The sequence below is a fragment of the Polistes fuscatus genome, unplaced genomic scaffold (genome assembly GCF_010416935.1).
Source record: "Polistes fuscatus isolate 324 unplaced genomic scaffold, CU_Pfus_HIC Scaffold5, whole genome shotgun sequence".
NCBI classification, from domain to species: domain Eukaryota; kingdom Metazoa; phylum Arthropoda; class Insecta; order Hymenoptera; family Vespidae; genus Polistes; species Polistes fuscatus.
The window spans coordinates 12,624,986-12,641,369 of record NW_025113129.1 but is presented as its reverse complement, the minus strand read 5'-3'; the positions used below and the strand labels follow the sequence as shown (position 1 = coordinate 12,641,369).

The 16,384-nt window shown below is 38.8% G+C and overlaps 1 protein-coding gene across 7 annotated transcripts in view; it reads right to left on the bottom strand.

Moving 5' to 3' along the window:
• Positions 1 to 11,971, bottom strand: part of LOC122522184 (lachesin-like) — a 147,044-nt gene extending 135,073 nt beyond the window's left edge. For 4 of the 7 annotated variants that reach the window (XM_043643018.1, XM_043643023.1, XM_043643024.1 and 1 more), the window contains exon 1: positions 10,345 to 11,971. The gene's annotated coding sequence lies outside the window, so the exon portion shown is untranslated. The remainder of the gene's footprint in view (positions 1 to 10,344) is intronic. The other 3 variants (XM_043643019.1, XM_043643022.1, XM_043643020.1) reach the window with 3 other exon arrangements.
• Between the last annotated feature and the right edge of the window lie 4,413 nt (positions 11,972 to 16,384).

Below are 16,384 nucleotides of genomic sequence, written 5' to 3'. Positions count from 1 at the left end.
ACAGTTCGGTTTCTACGTTCTCGTCGTTAACTCGATTGTAACGAAATATCGAGTTCCGTCGACGGAATCGGTAAATCGATTTCATCGGAGAGCATTTTAAGCCAAGAGAGAGAGAGAGAGAAAGAGAGAGAATGAGAGAGGCCAGTAGTTGCTAACTAGACTCGCTTCATTGTAATCACCGACGACGCACGAGTTTGCTTTATCGTGATTAATATCACCGTCACCGGCAAGGTAATCCGCCCGCCTATATACCTGATTAACATAGCTACAATCGTGATTCCACGGGTCATAAATTTCTAAGCATGGCGTAGCGATCGAATTGACAGTAGCCCTCTGCGTTACCTTCATTCAAACTTCCCCGGTAAATGCAAACTGTGCATGTTCACAGTGGTGGCACGCTTACGTATAAACATTATCATAACTACACGGTTATCCGGAGTAGAAGGTTAGACCCAATTTAGGTTTGCGAAGTCGTTACTAAGCCCTTTCCTGCTCGTACAATTTCAGATAGATAGTACTAACACTAACCGCGAACTTTGGGTCTTCGTATCAAGGCGTGAACATCACTTGTAGCGAGAGAAGAGTAAGGATAGAGGTAGATAGATAGATAGAAGGAGAGAGAGAGAGAGAGAGAGAGAGAGAGAGGTTGGTTAAAGGAGGGAATTGTTCTCTTCCTAGAAGCAACTTGACTACGGGACTACTTGCGTTTCCTTCGATCTGCTACCGGAACGCAAGTTCATCTGGAGTGTGCATACGACCGTTTCTAATGAACACTTATTACTCCTACGCATACTACTCTTGTTCCATTTGCAATTAAACGAATACTTCGAAGTTGGGGGAAAATAAACGATTGAATGATAATGATACGAATGACTGCGCAGTATTCCTTACGGAAGAGTTAATCTTTCAAAAGAATCGTAAGTCGAATGATCGGTGAATACCGAACTGCATATTATTCTGAAAGAAAAAAAAAAGAAAAAAAAAGAAAAGAAAACCTATCGATCGAATTCGATCGTTGGATTCAGTCAGTCCGATAGTCTTTTTCTCGTCGTACAAATAAATAATAGTCTCTGACTGCTTCTTTCCAGAATTCTCTTCTTAACATTTACATATATGAGAGTACACAATTCTACACGTATATTTATCACTATGTACGCGGAGGGGAAAAAAAAAAGGTACGAGGCCGTAGAAATAAAACACGGACAAAAACATAATGCTAGGTCTGCGAGAGAAACTAACGTATACTCGGCAGCAGCAGACATAGGCATAAACGTAGAAAATATGTACGTACGATGCGAGCAGCCCCTACCCTAACCCCACCCCCACCCCCACCCACCCACCGCACGTGTGCACGCGCCGTGTGCCACTAGAAAATCGAGCAACCGTGAATGGGAATGACTGGGTTCTTTGAGGCATACATTTTTGTAAAATATTCATCTACACCGACGGTGGCTGCGACTCCTCTGCTGCTGTTGCTGCTGCTGCTGCTGCTGCTGCTGCTGCTAGAAGTTAGGAGAGGGTTGGAGGAAATAGTAGAGAGAGACAGAGATGGAAATAGCACATACGTATAAACGAGACAGAAACCGTAACCACCCTTGTATTACCGCCTTTCACGTAGCGAGCAGCAAAAGTCAGAATTGGTTCTGGAACAAGGATCGAGACTACTACTAGTAGCAGACGTCTCTTTTCTTATGTAACAGTCACGTTAAATTTCGTTACTCTTAGTGGTATATATATATATATTAGATCATTCGCTCGTTCGCAGCAATGCTCACAACACTGGAACAGCGAAACTATGGAAACGAATGACTTTTCGTTCTCTTTCTCTGTTTCTTCCTTGGATTGATTGAATGGAAGATTGTGAATGAAAGGAGAAATTTCTCTGTACTTTGTATAAGTAACGAATAAACGTGAGTAAGAAATTGATTTGTACGTATAACCCAGGTAACGCGTTTATCGAATCCGTTTCGTTTCTGATTCGATTCTATTTGAAATATAAAAAACTGACGTAAGGTTTGTTTTTCTATTTTTTTTATTTGTTTGTTTCCGAGAAGATGGCTTTAGGGGAAATGAAATGATCAAACACGTTGAAGGAGGAGAAAAAGAGTAAGATAATAAGAGAAGAAATAATAAGAAGAAGAAAAGTCGGACAGTATGTCGCAGCGTATACAAAGCCCATTCCGCAGTTGCATCCCGCAGCTGCAATCAGCGTGTCATTCCGGTACTGTGAAATTATACCGTCCACTTTGTTTGCTTTCTCGCTTTATGCTTGCTACGTAAAATGCTCCGGGTACATGCGCTGCCTGTATTCCCACCAAAGAGAAAGTGAGAGAGCTTCTGTGAGAGAATGAGAGAATGAGAGAGAGAGAGAGAGAGTAGTATGTGCGTGCTTGCTTGCTGAAGAGCAAACACGAGCCGCGAAAGGGTGGTGCTGCTGCTGCTGCTGCTGTTGCTGTTGCTGCACTGGCCGAAAACCAACACACTGGCTCCTGCGTATTCCGCACAGTTACGCCATGCAACTGGGTCCATTTGTTACAAGCAGCTTGTCCACCACCTTACACGATTACACCCGCGAACCTGGTGAATGTACGTTTACTCGAAAACAATGTAAACTTCTACTCGACTTCGATATTCGATCGGTAAACTCTTCAAAATAAAAACTAGAAATGCATTATCAATAACGGTTGGAAATTTATTATTATATACAACGATTTGTGTTCTCCTCTCTCTCTTTCTTTCTTTCTTTCTTTCTGTTCTCTTTGCGTTTTTTTTTGTTTAGAATGTTATTTTCAAACTTACTAACGAATATCTTTCTTACGATTCTTCAACGTTCTCATTATTTATCGTATTCGTAAGAAATTTTATTTGTAAAATTGCATTCGTAATTATTTCGTTGCTTTAAATTAAAATATATCACATTTCTTTTTTATCATTGTCCACGACTGGTATAAAATATTAAATAGATTTCACGTAGAATATATTTTCAAGTCTGTTTTATAGAATATTTCAAGGTTGTGAGGAAGAAGTTCTAAACTTTTAACGTGATTTCTTACGTTCTCGAGTATTATATCGTCCATAATATAAGCAAATGTAAAGCATTTCCTCTTCTTATATTTCTTTTTTCTTTTGGGACTCGCGACAGCCATAACTCCGTCGGATATATGAGCTTTATTATATCACGGTATGTATATCATTTCTCTCTCTTCACGCGATACGCGATCAGTGCGGCACTTTTACCGTCTACGTGATGTACGACATATCTCATTAATCTGCGACTGCGAATTCTGTTCATTTTATTTGTCTTTTATTTATTTTTTTTTTGCAAATGAACCGAATAAAAGAAAAAACGAAAACAAAATAAATATAATGATACCGAAAAACTCGCCACACTAATAACATTCCAAATGGTACGAATTTGCATTAGTATCCCAAAATTTTCGGCTCATAAATTGAGGATAATTAATTGTTACTTTTGAACATACACGACAGTATAAAAATTTCTTCTAATTATATTGCTCAAACGCACAACGTTTAACTCGAACAGCTTGTAGATAAGCGTAACGTATAAATTTCTATCTACCACTATTACCGATTATTATTCATTTATGCGTAGGAAAATGTATAATCGTTCGTGATAAGGTAGAGTAAATATTAATCGAGGATAGAATAAATCCAGAGGGGGAAGGGGAAAAATATAAGAAATAAATGTGTCGAGATTCGTGTTAAAAATTAATCCCCCCCCCCTTTAAATCATATAAAACAAGATATTTTTTTGAAATGATTTAAATGAATATAACAATATATTACAAATATTACTCGAAGTAATGGATTTACAATTAAATAGGATCGATCTAAGTTTCCTGGTTAAATCGTGCACCATTTTACAATTTCATCCTGATTGGCTAGATCGTTGTTTAATTAAGTACGAATTTGTCGAATTGAACTATTAGCAGTGCAATAATCTTGATAATGAGTTACATTAAAACGATTAATAGGTGAAAGAAATGTTAAGGTTATCATTGACACTAGATGTGTTCACAAACTAGGAGGACTGTTTAGTTAGCAGAACATTGGTCGTTGTTCGTTGCTTTACGCCATTGTAAAGTGCTGACGTTCATGGGAATATTCCTCCAAAGAGACTTCCATGAATGCCACGTCTAGTCTGACTCGACGGACCACTTTTCTAAGGTATATTTTAGTTTCAGCTTTAGTTTTCTCTGACTGTTTCGTACTCTAGTTAAAAACGTGGAAAAAAAAAGAAAAGTAGCACAAGTGCATGCTTCTTTCGAGGTGGTTGACCTGCAATGGTCAACACTTTAACAATTCTTTTCACGGAAAACACGATACGTAACTATTGATAATGCTGATATTAAACGTCGAATAATTATACGTATTTGATCGAGTAGAAGATTTAGTTACGCTCGTATCGCGTTTTCTCATCGTTTCGTTATGATTATTAATTAATTAATTACAATTTATTTTCATTTAAATTAAGAAAAAAAAAACAATATATGTATAGGTATATAAGCGTATGTTGTATCTCGTGTATAAAAATCTCGAATTATCGTAAATTTCCAAATTTACTTGTTTACCTTGATAATGTATATTATTCTACGTTGCGTTATCGTTCGTCGAAGAGTGAAAAACAAAATGAAGAAAAAGAAGACAGGGAGAGAGAGAGAGAGAGGGGGGGAGAAAAAAAATAATAAAAGAAGCAAAGGGGTGATGGATGAAAAAAGAATGGAGGGATAAAAACAGGTTGCGAGAACGCGGCGCATTTGTAAACCTCTAACGAGCCGTGTGCAAATAAAAGGGGATAAAACGGCCTCTTCCGTGGAAGGTACGTGTCATGTTCTTGAAATTCATATGCACTTTTCACTCCATGTACCCTGTATTTATGCACACGTATCACGATAAAACGGAAGTACGCGAATCGTCGGAATAATCTACGTACAAAGTGAAAACCGTACGGGTTTTTAGATCGAAGAACTATTTTATCTTGAAAGAAGAAGAAGAAGAAAAAGAAAAAGAAAAAGAAAAAGAAAAAAAAGATATTCTCGAATCAAAGTTATACGAAAAACATTCGCGAAAGAATTTTATTTTATTATTTTCGATCTTTAAATATTTATACGTTGTATATGAACAAATTTGATACTTTCGAATGAACGATGACTACGCGTACCATCCTACGAAATATATTTTATCAATGAAAACGTCAAAAGAATGGAAAAAGCCTTTCTCCTTTATTTTTTTTTTCCCAACAGGTATCCTCTCCTACAGTGGCTCGCACGGACTTTTTGTTCGATGAGCTTTCCAACACAATTTCACGAACATTTTTACGAAGCAAAGTATTAACGTCCGTTTCTTTCCACGAAAGAATTTGTATCTCTTTACCACTCTCTCTCTCTCTCGTCTCCCATTTACTCGGGGGAGAGGGTAAAAAAGGAAAAGGAAAAAAGGGGAAGAAAAAAAATAAAGAAGAAGGTGGGGGAAAAGGAAGAACTTTATACCGACGCTTTCAAATGAGATCTTTACGCGCGCGACAAATTCAAGGATACAGTCGGTGAGGGGGAAGGAGGGAGAGTGAAGGGGGGAAGGGGGGAGGTATAATACCCCGCACAACAGTACTTTTCCGTCATTCAACGAGAAACGTGTGTGTTGGGTGTAATACACGTAACGTTCCGCAACTGAACGATGTTTCACGCGTGAAAGCTTACTACCTTCGAGATGAACGAGCACGAGCACGAGCACGAGTACTAACACGAGAGAGAGAGAGAGAGAGAGAGCTCGTAGTAATTTCGGACGCGTGAAACCCGTCATTTCTCTCGTCATCCTTCATTAATCCGTAAGCCTCGCGGATACGCGTTGCATATTGCATTGAGGTAACACCCATTGGTGGTGTATGGCTATAGATTAATCCCTCTTGAAAGTGGAAGACCCCGCGTGTGTATAAACGCGTATGTGAGTACGTGTGTGTGTTTGTATGTGAGGCAGAGATACGAGATGAAAGAGGAACCGAGGACAATGTCACGCGCAGAATTTCGACGGATGACGAACCGCTTCGGTTCCCCATCCACAACACCTACTCTAAAATATATATGTATATATATATATATATATAGGATGATCCCTTCCATTGATCATGGACGGCGTTCACTTAGGAGAGTTCGAATCATCGTCTTTGCACGGGTGCAGCCATTGTATTGTGTGTCGTCGTCCTTGCATACGAACTCGTGCTACTCATCTCTCTTCCTCTCTCTCCCTCTCTCTCTCTTTCTCTCTCTCTCTCTCTCCCTTTAATGGGTTACGCTCGAACCCGAGATACTCCGGCTGCATGACAAATGCGCTAATCGGCCTTCGATGCGAAACGTGTAGAATCGTTGTGCCTGTTCCGAAACCGTGAGTGATTAGTTTAATCCCGCGTGCCCGTACTCTGCCGCCGTATCTCGTTAAATATCGAACGATAAAAGATATTATATATTCTAACCGCGCGATCCTCCTCCTCCTCCTCCTCCTCACCTCTCCGCCAACCCCGTTTCGTCAGCGCGTTCGTCAACGCGTTCGTCCAAGCCCGACACGTTGCACTTTCCATTCTTCGTGAGAATACGTTCAATGAATGAGATACAGATACCCTTTACTTTCTCGTACAATTTTTCTTTTCTTTTCTTTTCTTTTCTTTTCCTTTCTTATTCTTTTTTATTACAACCACGAATTTATCCAATACAACAAATTGGAATTGAAATTCTCCGAGATTGCACGAGGAAGTAATCGATTTCAATAATATCTCTCGTATTTTGATATTCCGACATATAGCAAAAGTTATGGTCGATTCCTCCGCATCGTTTCGTCGTTAAATCGATGACGAACCGATAAGATTATTTCGTATGGTACAGTAACGTCGAGGATCGTAAAATCGCTAACCGATACTAGCTAGAACTAGTTTCATCTCTTTCTCTCTCTCCTTCTCTTTTTTATTTTTCTTTACATGCAGTTATCTTTTTTATTTTTCATTCATTATTTCGACAAATAAAATAATAAATGAGCTGCAATAGATATGGGTAATATCAAATCCATTAAAAATTATCTTACCTAGGTATACGAGTATAAGTGTACGTATGTGTAATACATACCTAGGTTGATTTAAGCTTGCTCGGTTAGTGAATAAACTCGACGAATATTTCCCTTAAGTATCGTCCTCCCTAATTTACTTGAAACAACGCACAATGTATGCATGTATGTATATACGTATGTATGTATGTATGTATATACGTACGTTAACTTTTTTATCGTTCGTAGAAATACAGGGAAGGATATTACTCCCGTAAAAGAAGGTCAAAAATTACCGCAGAGAAAAGAAAGATGGGAACGGTCGTGAATTTTTCAATGGGAATTTTCCGTTGCGAAATGAGAATAAATATAATATACGTATACATGGATATACCATACGTATATATATATACATATAAGTGAAAAGTGACGGATGAATGCAGCAGTGTCTCGATACGAGAAAATGTAGAAAGTGTTATTATATATATGACAATAAGTGCACCCGACGTATCTTCATTCTTATTTCTCGTTACATTTTCAGAAGAAAATTGAACGATCTAACGGAATGTCGGATGGATGGTAGTAGCACGAAGTCGCCTCTACCCGTTACGATCCGCGAGTGATAAATATTCCCTTTCCGAAAAGATAGAAATCTCATTATTCGAAAGACGGACGATCGACGGTTCTTCTACCTACGGAGTAGCGCACTACGTCACACTGCTATCGTTATTATCGAGACCCGTTCGAATACGATCGAAGAAATCCTACGTATATGTACGTGTATACTGACCTATTCCGAACACACACACACACATACGCAAACTCGTTCATTCCTTTCTACACACACGTATACACACACACTTAGATATTTCCTTTCTTCCTTTTGTTTTTCGTGCCATCTTTTCCCACCATCACCACTACCACCACCATCAGAACCATCGCCACCATCTCCCACGCGTTCTGTCCTCCATCCGCTTCTTCCATCAATCATCCGAGTTTTGCGCGAGATTCACCCATTATTCGATTCCCCTCTCCCACCGTCGACCTCTCCACCTTCTTCTTCTTCTTCTTCTTCTTCTTCTTCTTCTTCTCCGTTTCACCAATCGTAACCTACTACTACTACCACCACCTTCCCCCTTCGACCCTTCCTGCATCATCTTCTCGACGATCCTTCTTCTCGGCTCGGCTCGGCTCGGCTCTTGTGAGATTCGAGTTCTATTATTCCAACGAGATCAATTCTTGTCCAAGAAAAACGACGTCGATACGGTTTACCGTCGGCCATATTACCACCCCGTATTACTCCGTTATACATACACTTGCGTACAATCAGATAGGAAAATATCATTTGTTATTTTACCATCATCGAGCATTTTAATTGATCTCGTTTTCATAAATCCTCTAATGGTTTCATTTTCCTTTACCTAAAGCCCCCTTTCGTTACAGAAATCCAAGTATTTGCTGCTATCAGTTTTTTCTTTTTTTTTTTATTTCTGTACAAACACGCGTTCATTAAATTTCGTTACGTTCGATTCCGATCGAAAGCACAGGAATAATAACGTTAGTTTTCTTCATCCAAAAAAGTATAAAGTTTAAATACGAATTTTGTGTTATACCGTTTAAAATTAAGGAACTCGTTATTGGTGATAACGAAAACGAAAGGATTATTCGAAATAACTTGACTGTTATCTGCTTCCTACGGGTGAAACGTTGTTTTCCAGAGACCGAATTAGAGAATCGTATTTATTTTAATGAGTTTTCACTCTTCTTTGATTCGTTTCTTTCTCATATTCTTCTTCTTTTACGGCCCGGACGAGGTGGTCTCTCGCGACGGCGAGTGGTGGTGGTGGTGGTGAAAACAGATTAAAGGATTTTAAACTCCTTTTCCATTTATGACGGTCAACATTCTTTTATGACGAATCCATTAGGGTTGTGTCCGTGATAACGGGAATTGAATTTTTCCTCTAGCTCACGGTGGTCACATTATTATCAACTCGACCAGTTTGTAAATTGAAATGAACTTTTCTAAAGCGAAATCGGGTGCTCTGGCCATTTAATTATTATGCATTAGGGGTGTACCACCACCACAACCACCCCCACCCCGTCGTTCGGTGGCTTCGTAACGGTACGGCACGGTACCGTCCTTGAAGGAGCATCCGGAATTGTTTTTTTCGATGCTTCCCTCGTTCCTCGTATATAGTTGCTGCACACCGTGGAAAATGAATTTACGCGCCGTTGAAAGAAGATTCTCTCTCTAGGGGAAACTTATTCTAAAGGAGGTGAAAAGTCCTACTCGCTTTTTTTTTCTACTTCTTTTTTTTTCCTTTTCTTTTTTTCTTTTTTTTCTACTCCAACGTTCGTATAAAAGATCGCATTGGTTCCGCGTCAGAGACACGTGGCTACTTCGATCTATATTAATTTACATCCTAGGACACGGGGTTGCTACAGAAATTAGATAGGGTTTCGATAAATTTCTAAATCACGTGGTCACAAATGAGAGAAATAGAACATGGGTGCAACTTCAATGGGATCATAAATATGTCTTGAAAATCGAAAGAAAAAGAAAAAGAGAAAGAGAGGGAGAGAGAGAATCGTCGTACATTCTACTTCGAGATTTTCTATCTGAGAAATGGATGGCGTTAGGACACGTGCAAGTAATGGATCACATTATGGCTATAATTCTATTTGATATTACATCGATATCCTAAGCTCGAAGTAAGACGAAGTGGAAAAGATCGTAGTATACTATTGAAAAATGGATTTTGATTTATAATTTACAAATAATATTGTTATAGATCAGAGTACATTATATAAAAAGAAACAAAAAAACTTATTACTCGTAACACGAACAATACTTACTTCGAAAGAATAAAATGAAGTCTGACGCACCTGTTAAACCAATCGAATTTCTATATAAAACAGAATTAAAGTTCCATTACACCTTAGAACTCAAAGCTCACTCTTTTTCTAACCGAACGACTCTCGTAGGAGGTCTCCATACAAGGGATTCTTTTCGTCCGTTCGAAAATATACCTTTGGAGTGTTTGAACGAGCTCGAAACTTCGTTGGAATCCTTTGAAATTGAAAAGCCTTCTCGTGGCTTTCCCAAAAGATTACGTCGAGGAGTGAGAGAGAGAGAGAGAGTTGTGTTATAGATAGAAGAAAATCGATTTGTAAAACGAATCGAGCGATGGAAGACGACGAGACAAAGGTATAAGAAAAAAAAAATAAAAAAAGAAAAAAGAAATAGTAACGGATAAGTATAGAACGAAGAAAATAGTTGAAGAAAAGCGGCTTTACCTCGTTAGAGAGACAGAGAGAGAGATAGAACTGTTCCTCCGCGTTTCCTTCTTCCTTTCCTCTTCGAATTTTTTCGATTTCAGCAGGAAACACAAAAGAGGAAGAACCGGGTATGATGAAAATGGCGCGAGAACGATGTAACAACGACTACGATGATGATGTTAACAACACGACGTGTGGCACTTCATATGCAAAGAAATATCCATTCACTTTTATCAAAGCACACTGCCCTTTAATTCACTAAACCCCCCGGTTGAGCTTGCGAGAACACGAGCAGAGCTTCCGGTGAATCCTCCTTGAAATCGTTTCTTGTTACGAACACATCCGTTGTTTGTTGTTGTTGTTGTTGTTGTTGTTAGCTACTACCCTCGTCGTCGTCACACGCATCCCCCAACCTTCCGTAATTTGACTCCCTCAAAGATGATATTAACGTTGTGACAAATAACGCGAAATTTCGATTTATTTTCTTATTATTATCTTATCGCAATAAAATACACTGTTCACACGCAAATGTTTCACGATAGATCGATCGATCGATCGATCGATACACGCGGCCGACACTGTTTTGATTATTCCAATAGATTAAATCGATAATATATTTTAGTCCCCGCGACACAATTGTAACACGAATTATTTTCCCTTATAATGCTCGAACAATTATTTCGAATCTTTCCAACAAATTCGAGAATAAGAGATAAGAAAATGCACACCGATAAGTCCACTTATACTCTTCCCGTGAAAAAGTTGGGGGTTGAAGGGGGGCAGAGAGACGAATTCTTGTTAATATCACGTAGCAACGCACTCGATAACACCAAACAATGAAACTGCTTTTTATTGGGGAAGAGGGTAGAGGGGAGGATTGTGTATAGATAGGAACAAGGATTTGAAATAAATCGAAGAAATTTTCAAGGGTAATTTTTTCGTTGGTGGAACCAATCCGACGGTGGATCTGGTTGAGACCAAGTCCCAAAATTTCATTGATAAAACGTTACGACAAGGAGTATAGCTGGAAGAAAAGGAATAAGAAGATGTATAGAGAGAGTGAATCAAAATCTTAGGAAGAAAATATGGAATTTATCGAGGAAGAACCCACGTTATCGTAACTCCTCGCGAATGTCGGCGCGAATAAGAAACATCATCCGATCGTTCGATCCCGCGTCGTCCACGTCGATGATGACGATGATGACGATGATGACGATGATATTGATACTCCAACAACAACAACACTTTTCTTCCCATCGTCTTCGCGGGTTACATGATCGTAAACGAAATATATAATAATAATAATAATAATAAAAAAAGAAAAAAGAAAAAACACACACAGAAAAACAAAGCAAACAAATGACCGAGAGATAAAAAGTACAAGTGTAACTAACTAACTATAATTTCTCTTCTCTTATTATCTTATCTGTTGCACTTAACACGCTTTTATCTTCCAATACTATTTACGAACGTTGCGTCGTATTTCATACGGTTAACTCTTTTCTTTTTAACCCTTTGACCGTTCTTCTCTCTTATCGTAACACGCGCGTTTTATCCTCTTATCTGTTGTTCCTCTCCCTCTCCCTCTCTCTCTCTCTCTCTCTCTCGTGCTCGATCTCGAGCTCTTTCTCTGTCTCTTTGCGAAAAGCGGAAGAAGAGAAAAGAGAGAAAGAAAGAAAGAAAGAAAGAAAGAAAGAAAGATGAAAGTAGTAGTAGTAGTAGTAGTAGTAGTAGTAGTGTGAATATTAAAAAAAAAAAGAGTAGGCAGAAGAAAAAAATAAAAAATCCCGGGTGGGGGGGGTGGAAAAAGGGATGGATTTAGACGGAAGAAAAAAAAGAGAAAAGCGTTTCACGTCACTCAGGTAGATATATATACATATATATACATATATATATATAACGGGGAAGAAAAAAAAGGGGGAAAAGAAATAGCCGTTTCCCGTTAGTTGGACTGACGGATAAAGAGAGAGAGAGATTCGCGCGCGCGAAAGCACCGCAAGTGATGCTGCGATCGGACTGGAGCCTCCGGCAGGGCGCTGCCGTCGTGACGACTGAGAACCAAACCAAAATCATCCCTTGCCGCCGCCACCGCCGCTCACCCCTACGAGCCCACCCTCCCCGAGATGGTGGTTGTGGTGGTGGTAGTGGCAAGGGTAGTAGGGAGGATGGTCGAACGGCCAGGGACGTCGACCATCCTACAGTTACCCTGCGCACAACTATTAGCTTGTCCCATAAGTTATTTCCGCGTCACCCTATATATGACTTCGAGTCGGCTATGTTCGTAGACATGCATTCATTTATGGCATTGATTTCAGTCGTCTCACAGCTCTTTCAAAGTATGGTTCATATGTAATACAGTAAATCAATCTTAAATAACAAATATCGTCTGTTGAAGTTGCATAGAAAGAAAGGAAGGAACTTATGGGACAACCTAATATTACCACCACCACTACTATATTTTATTTTTTATCGCATTATCATCGGTATACTTTTCTAACAAATGTGTTTTTTTTTTCTACGATTCTACGAAGAATAATAATTATCTTATTCTTTCGGTCGGTTTTCTCAAAGAAAAAAACTGTTCGATACTTACTCCCTTACGATGCTTGTTACCTCTTACAGAGAATATATTATAAAAACGAGATACACGAGGACGACGAGGACGACGAGGACGACGATGCTAGCTCGCGAAAACGATGAATTTTCGATGCACCAACGGCGTTAACTTAAAATTCTCTTTACTGACGACACTTTACTAGTACGGCACGTTCTATACGAAAGTTCGCGCTCAAAGCAAATATCCGAGGAGTCTAAAGCTTAAATTCTAGACGCGGTAAATCTCACCTGTCCGTTTCGACATAGATAAGATTTTGATAGTATCAAATATAAACGAAATTGGAGAATATTCAAGTTCTCCTTTCCTTAGTTTCTTTTTCCAGCGTGACCAGAATAGCATGAAAATTAAGTTTCATTAGGTTACTTTTCTAGCATAAGCGCCGTCTACCGTTTACCGCTCAATCTTAACGTTCAAAGCTTCTTAACGTTTCGCGCTCTGACCGCGAAAGTGTAAGTAAGACAAAACTAAAGCGATTTTGCTCAGGGATGAAGTTCAACGTAAAATTAAAGTCTATATAAACTTATGAACTTTCTTAACGGTGTGAACTTTCATTCTGAGAAGGAGAGAGGTCGGTTAATTCAGTAGTTAGCTCTTCCTAAATAGTTATAGCAACACTTTCAATAACTCTAATGCTCGTAAACTTTGCGGTACGCGGCCACTGCATAATGCATTAAAAATTTCCATATGACCTCGTAACGCTGTTAATGATTTAGCGATGGCACGAGGTTGAAGAGAAAAATACAAGAAAAAGAAAAAGAGAAGATAAGATAAGAGAAGAGAAGAGAAAGGAAATAACAGCAAGGTAATCTCGCTATGGAAAACATTAATTAAGGAAATAGGAAAGTACCGAAATATCGTAAAAGGTGCTGATATCTGAATAATTAAAGTAACATTTTTCCCCCTAACATTTTTCAATCTAAAGGCAAATTAATTAAGATAGTACAGTCCTGGATCAAGGGAGCCCCCTGTTAACGCCTCTCAAACCACCGGCTCGTGAGGGAGCATTCCATATGCATAGCTTGCGGCTACATCTCAGACTGACTACATCACCAAATCCGTCCCTTGCACCACCTTGCACCCTTTACCAAGTCCTAATCAACCATTTCCCTTGGTAACTGCTGTAGATCGTATATCCATTCTGTTCTGCCTCCACCCCCTCCTCCTCCTCCTCCTCCTCCTCCTCCTTCTATTTCTCTCTTGCCTACAGTTATACATATAATTATATATCTATACTATACTGAAACGTGCTATCTACACATCTCAATAACAATAACAAGGAACTCACTAAGCATCAAGGAAGCCTTTGGGCCTTATTTGAGTTTCTCTCTGTTTCTCTCTCTCTCTCTCTCTCTCTCTTTAACTTGCTTCCTCATCCTTCGACTAGAAGATTAGATTTTGATGCTATTAGGAAATTCCAGTGAATCGTGAGCTCCGTTGGAACGCCACGGAAAACTTTGGACCGCTCTTTCATTAAAAGATTTGCTTAAACTCTCGCGCGACGGTAAAGGCTCGAATCAAGCGCATGAAAAGCGGTTGAAAGGAACATAGTGGCAATTTAAAGTCAACTATGTCGGTTAGACGAATTAGACCTTTACGGTTAATACATCATTCGTTCGTTCGTTCGTTCGTTCGTTCGGATTAAAAAAAAAGAAAAGAAGGGAGATTATTATTTTCGCGAAATAAATCGATAATTTTAGTTTTTCCATCGTAAAATGTTTACGGTGCCTATATCAGTGATTATAAGTTGAATTTTTATTATCGCGTATTATTTCATTTCACGCTTTTCTCATACGCGAAAACATTAAAGTGTTTCTCTTCGTTAATTGGTATCTCTATAGTGATGCGATATACTGTTAGATTCGATTAACGGAATAAAAGAGACGCGTTATTTTTAGTTTTACGTTGGGTAAAGGAGGGTGGCGGGTGGGGACGGAGCGGGGGGGTTTAGTAGTCGAGAGATCGCAATTCCCGGGGCGATTAACGCGTAGGAAAAATATCAATAAAATGAAATTCCCGTGAGGCATGTGCCCGTCGTATCGTAGAAAATTTTAATTGCCACTGTTAGACCTGTGTGAATAATAAGTACTTGAACGATCGAGAGCTTAATAGCGACCTGAGAGTGTTCCCTTTAAGCTCTCCTCATAATCGAGCTACATCGACGTGATTAATCCTCTCGCGAAATTTCTACCCTTGTACGATGGAATATTGTTCTCGCACTCTCTCGCTCTCTCTCTCTCTCCTTCTTTCTCTTTTTTTTCTCTTTCTTTCGTTCTCCTTTCGTAAGTCGACATTCTACGAGAAAATGTTCCCGTACTTTTACAATATTTATTTTTCAATCTTCCAACATCTCTCTTCTGTCCGTTCCCCTTTCTCGTTCTATCTTGGAACGTTCCCAGAGACAGAATAGAAACACGGAGCATAATAAACGTTAGAACAATTCGCAAGTTCGTCCATTGTTCCAACTTAGGAACGGGTAAAGCAATACGCGCCGTGTTTCAACCTCTAAGAAAGCTATCGCATCTTGTCCAAAATACTCGGGGAAACATTGCACACTTGCATACGTCTTGGCGGGAGATAAATACAAGCCGAGTATAATCGCATAACGAAAGTCGCATTGTTTGGACGTTCTAACTATAATTGGGTAAGTTAAATAACTTAATAAATTTATGTCCGGAAAGTAAGAAGGATGTTTAACACGTTGAACGCCCAACGTGAAATCGGTGGTGTTTCTCATGGGGCTCCAAATCAGAGACTGATGAAGTATAAAAAGAATTATTAAGTTCTTGTAAGACGCGTAGAAATTACCGACATCTCGTATTTCTCATTTTTCGTTATTAATTGCAACAAAAATTATCTGACAACAATTTTCCATCGAATGCAATAATAAATCGCAACTCTACGAATAGACAAAGTGTGACATTTAACGATTAACATTATAAATACATATTAAATTAGTCGTTGGAATGCATTTCGTAGAATGTGAATAGGCATCTGCAGAGAAATTGACAACCTTCTATGGAAATTCTTTCGAGAAAGAACCGAATTCCCATCGTTATTGAATGATCGGCAAAAATGTTCTGTATCTAAAAAAAAAAAAGAAAAGACAAAAAATTCAATATCTTTTCATTAAATGTATAGCAAATATGTGAAATAATCGATATGATGGTATCGGTCATCTATGCGACAATGTGACGCGATAGAAAAAAAAGAAAAAAAAAAGAGAGAGAGAGAGAGAAATCAAATGTTTTGTGAATTCAATCAGCAAAGAAATAAAATATGTATTTCAAATTTGTCCATAAGCCAGAACGAGAAGTATAATTACTTAACTTGGTTGCTTGTTGTTAGCTACGATATAGAAGATATATATATATATTATATAATTATAATCCTTAAAGTAACGTGAGGTTAGCACGTCGTAAAATGCCTTCGCCTTTCAGAACT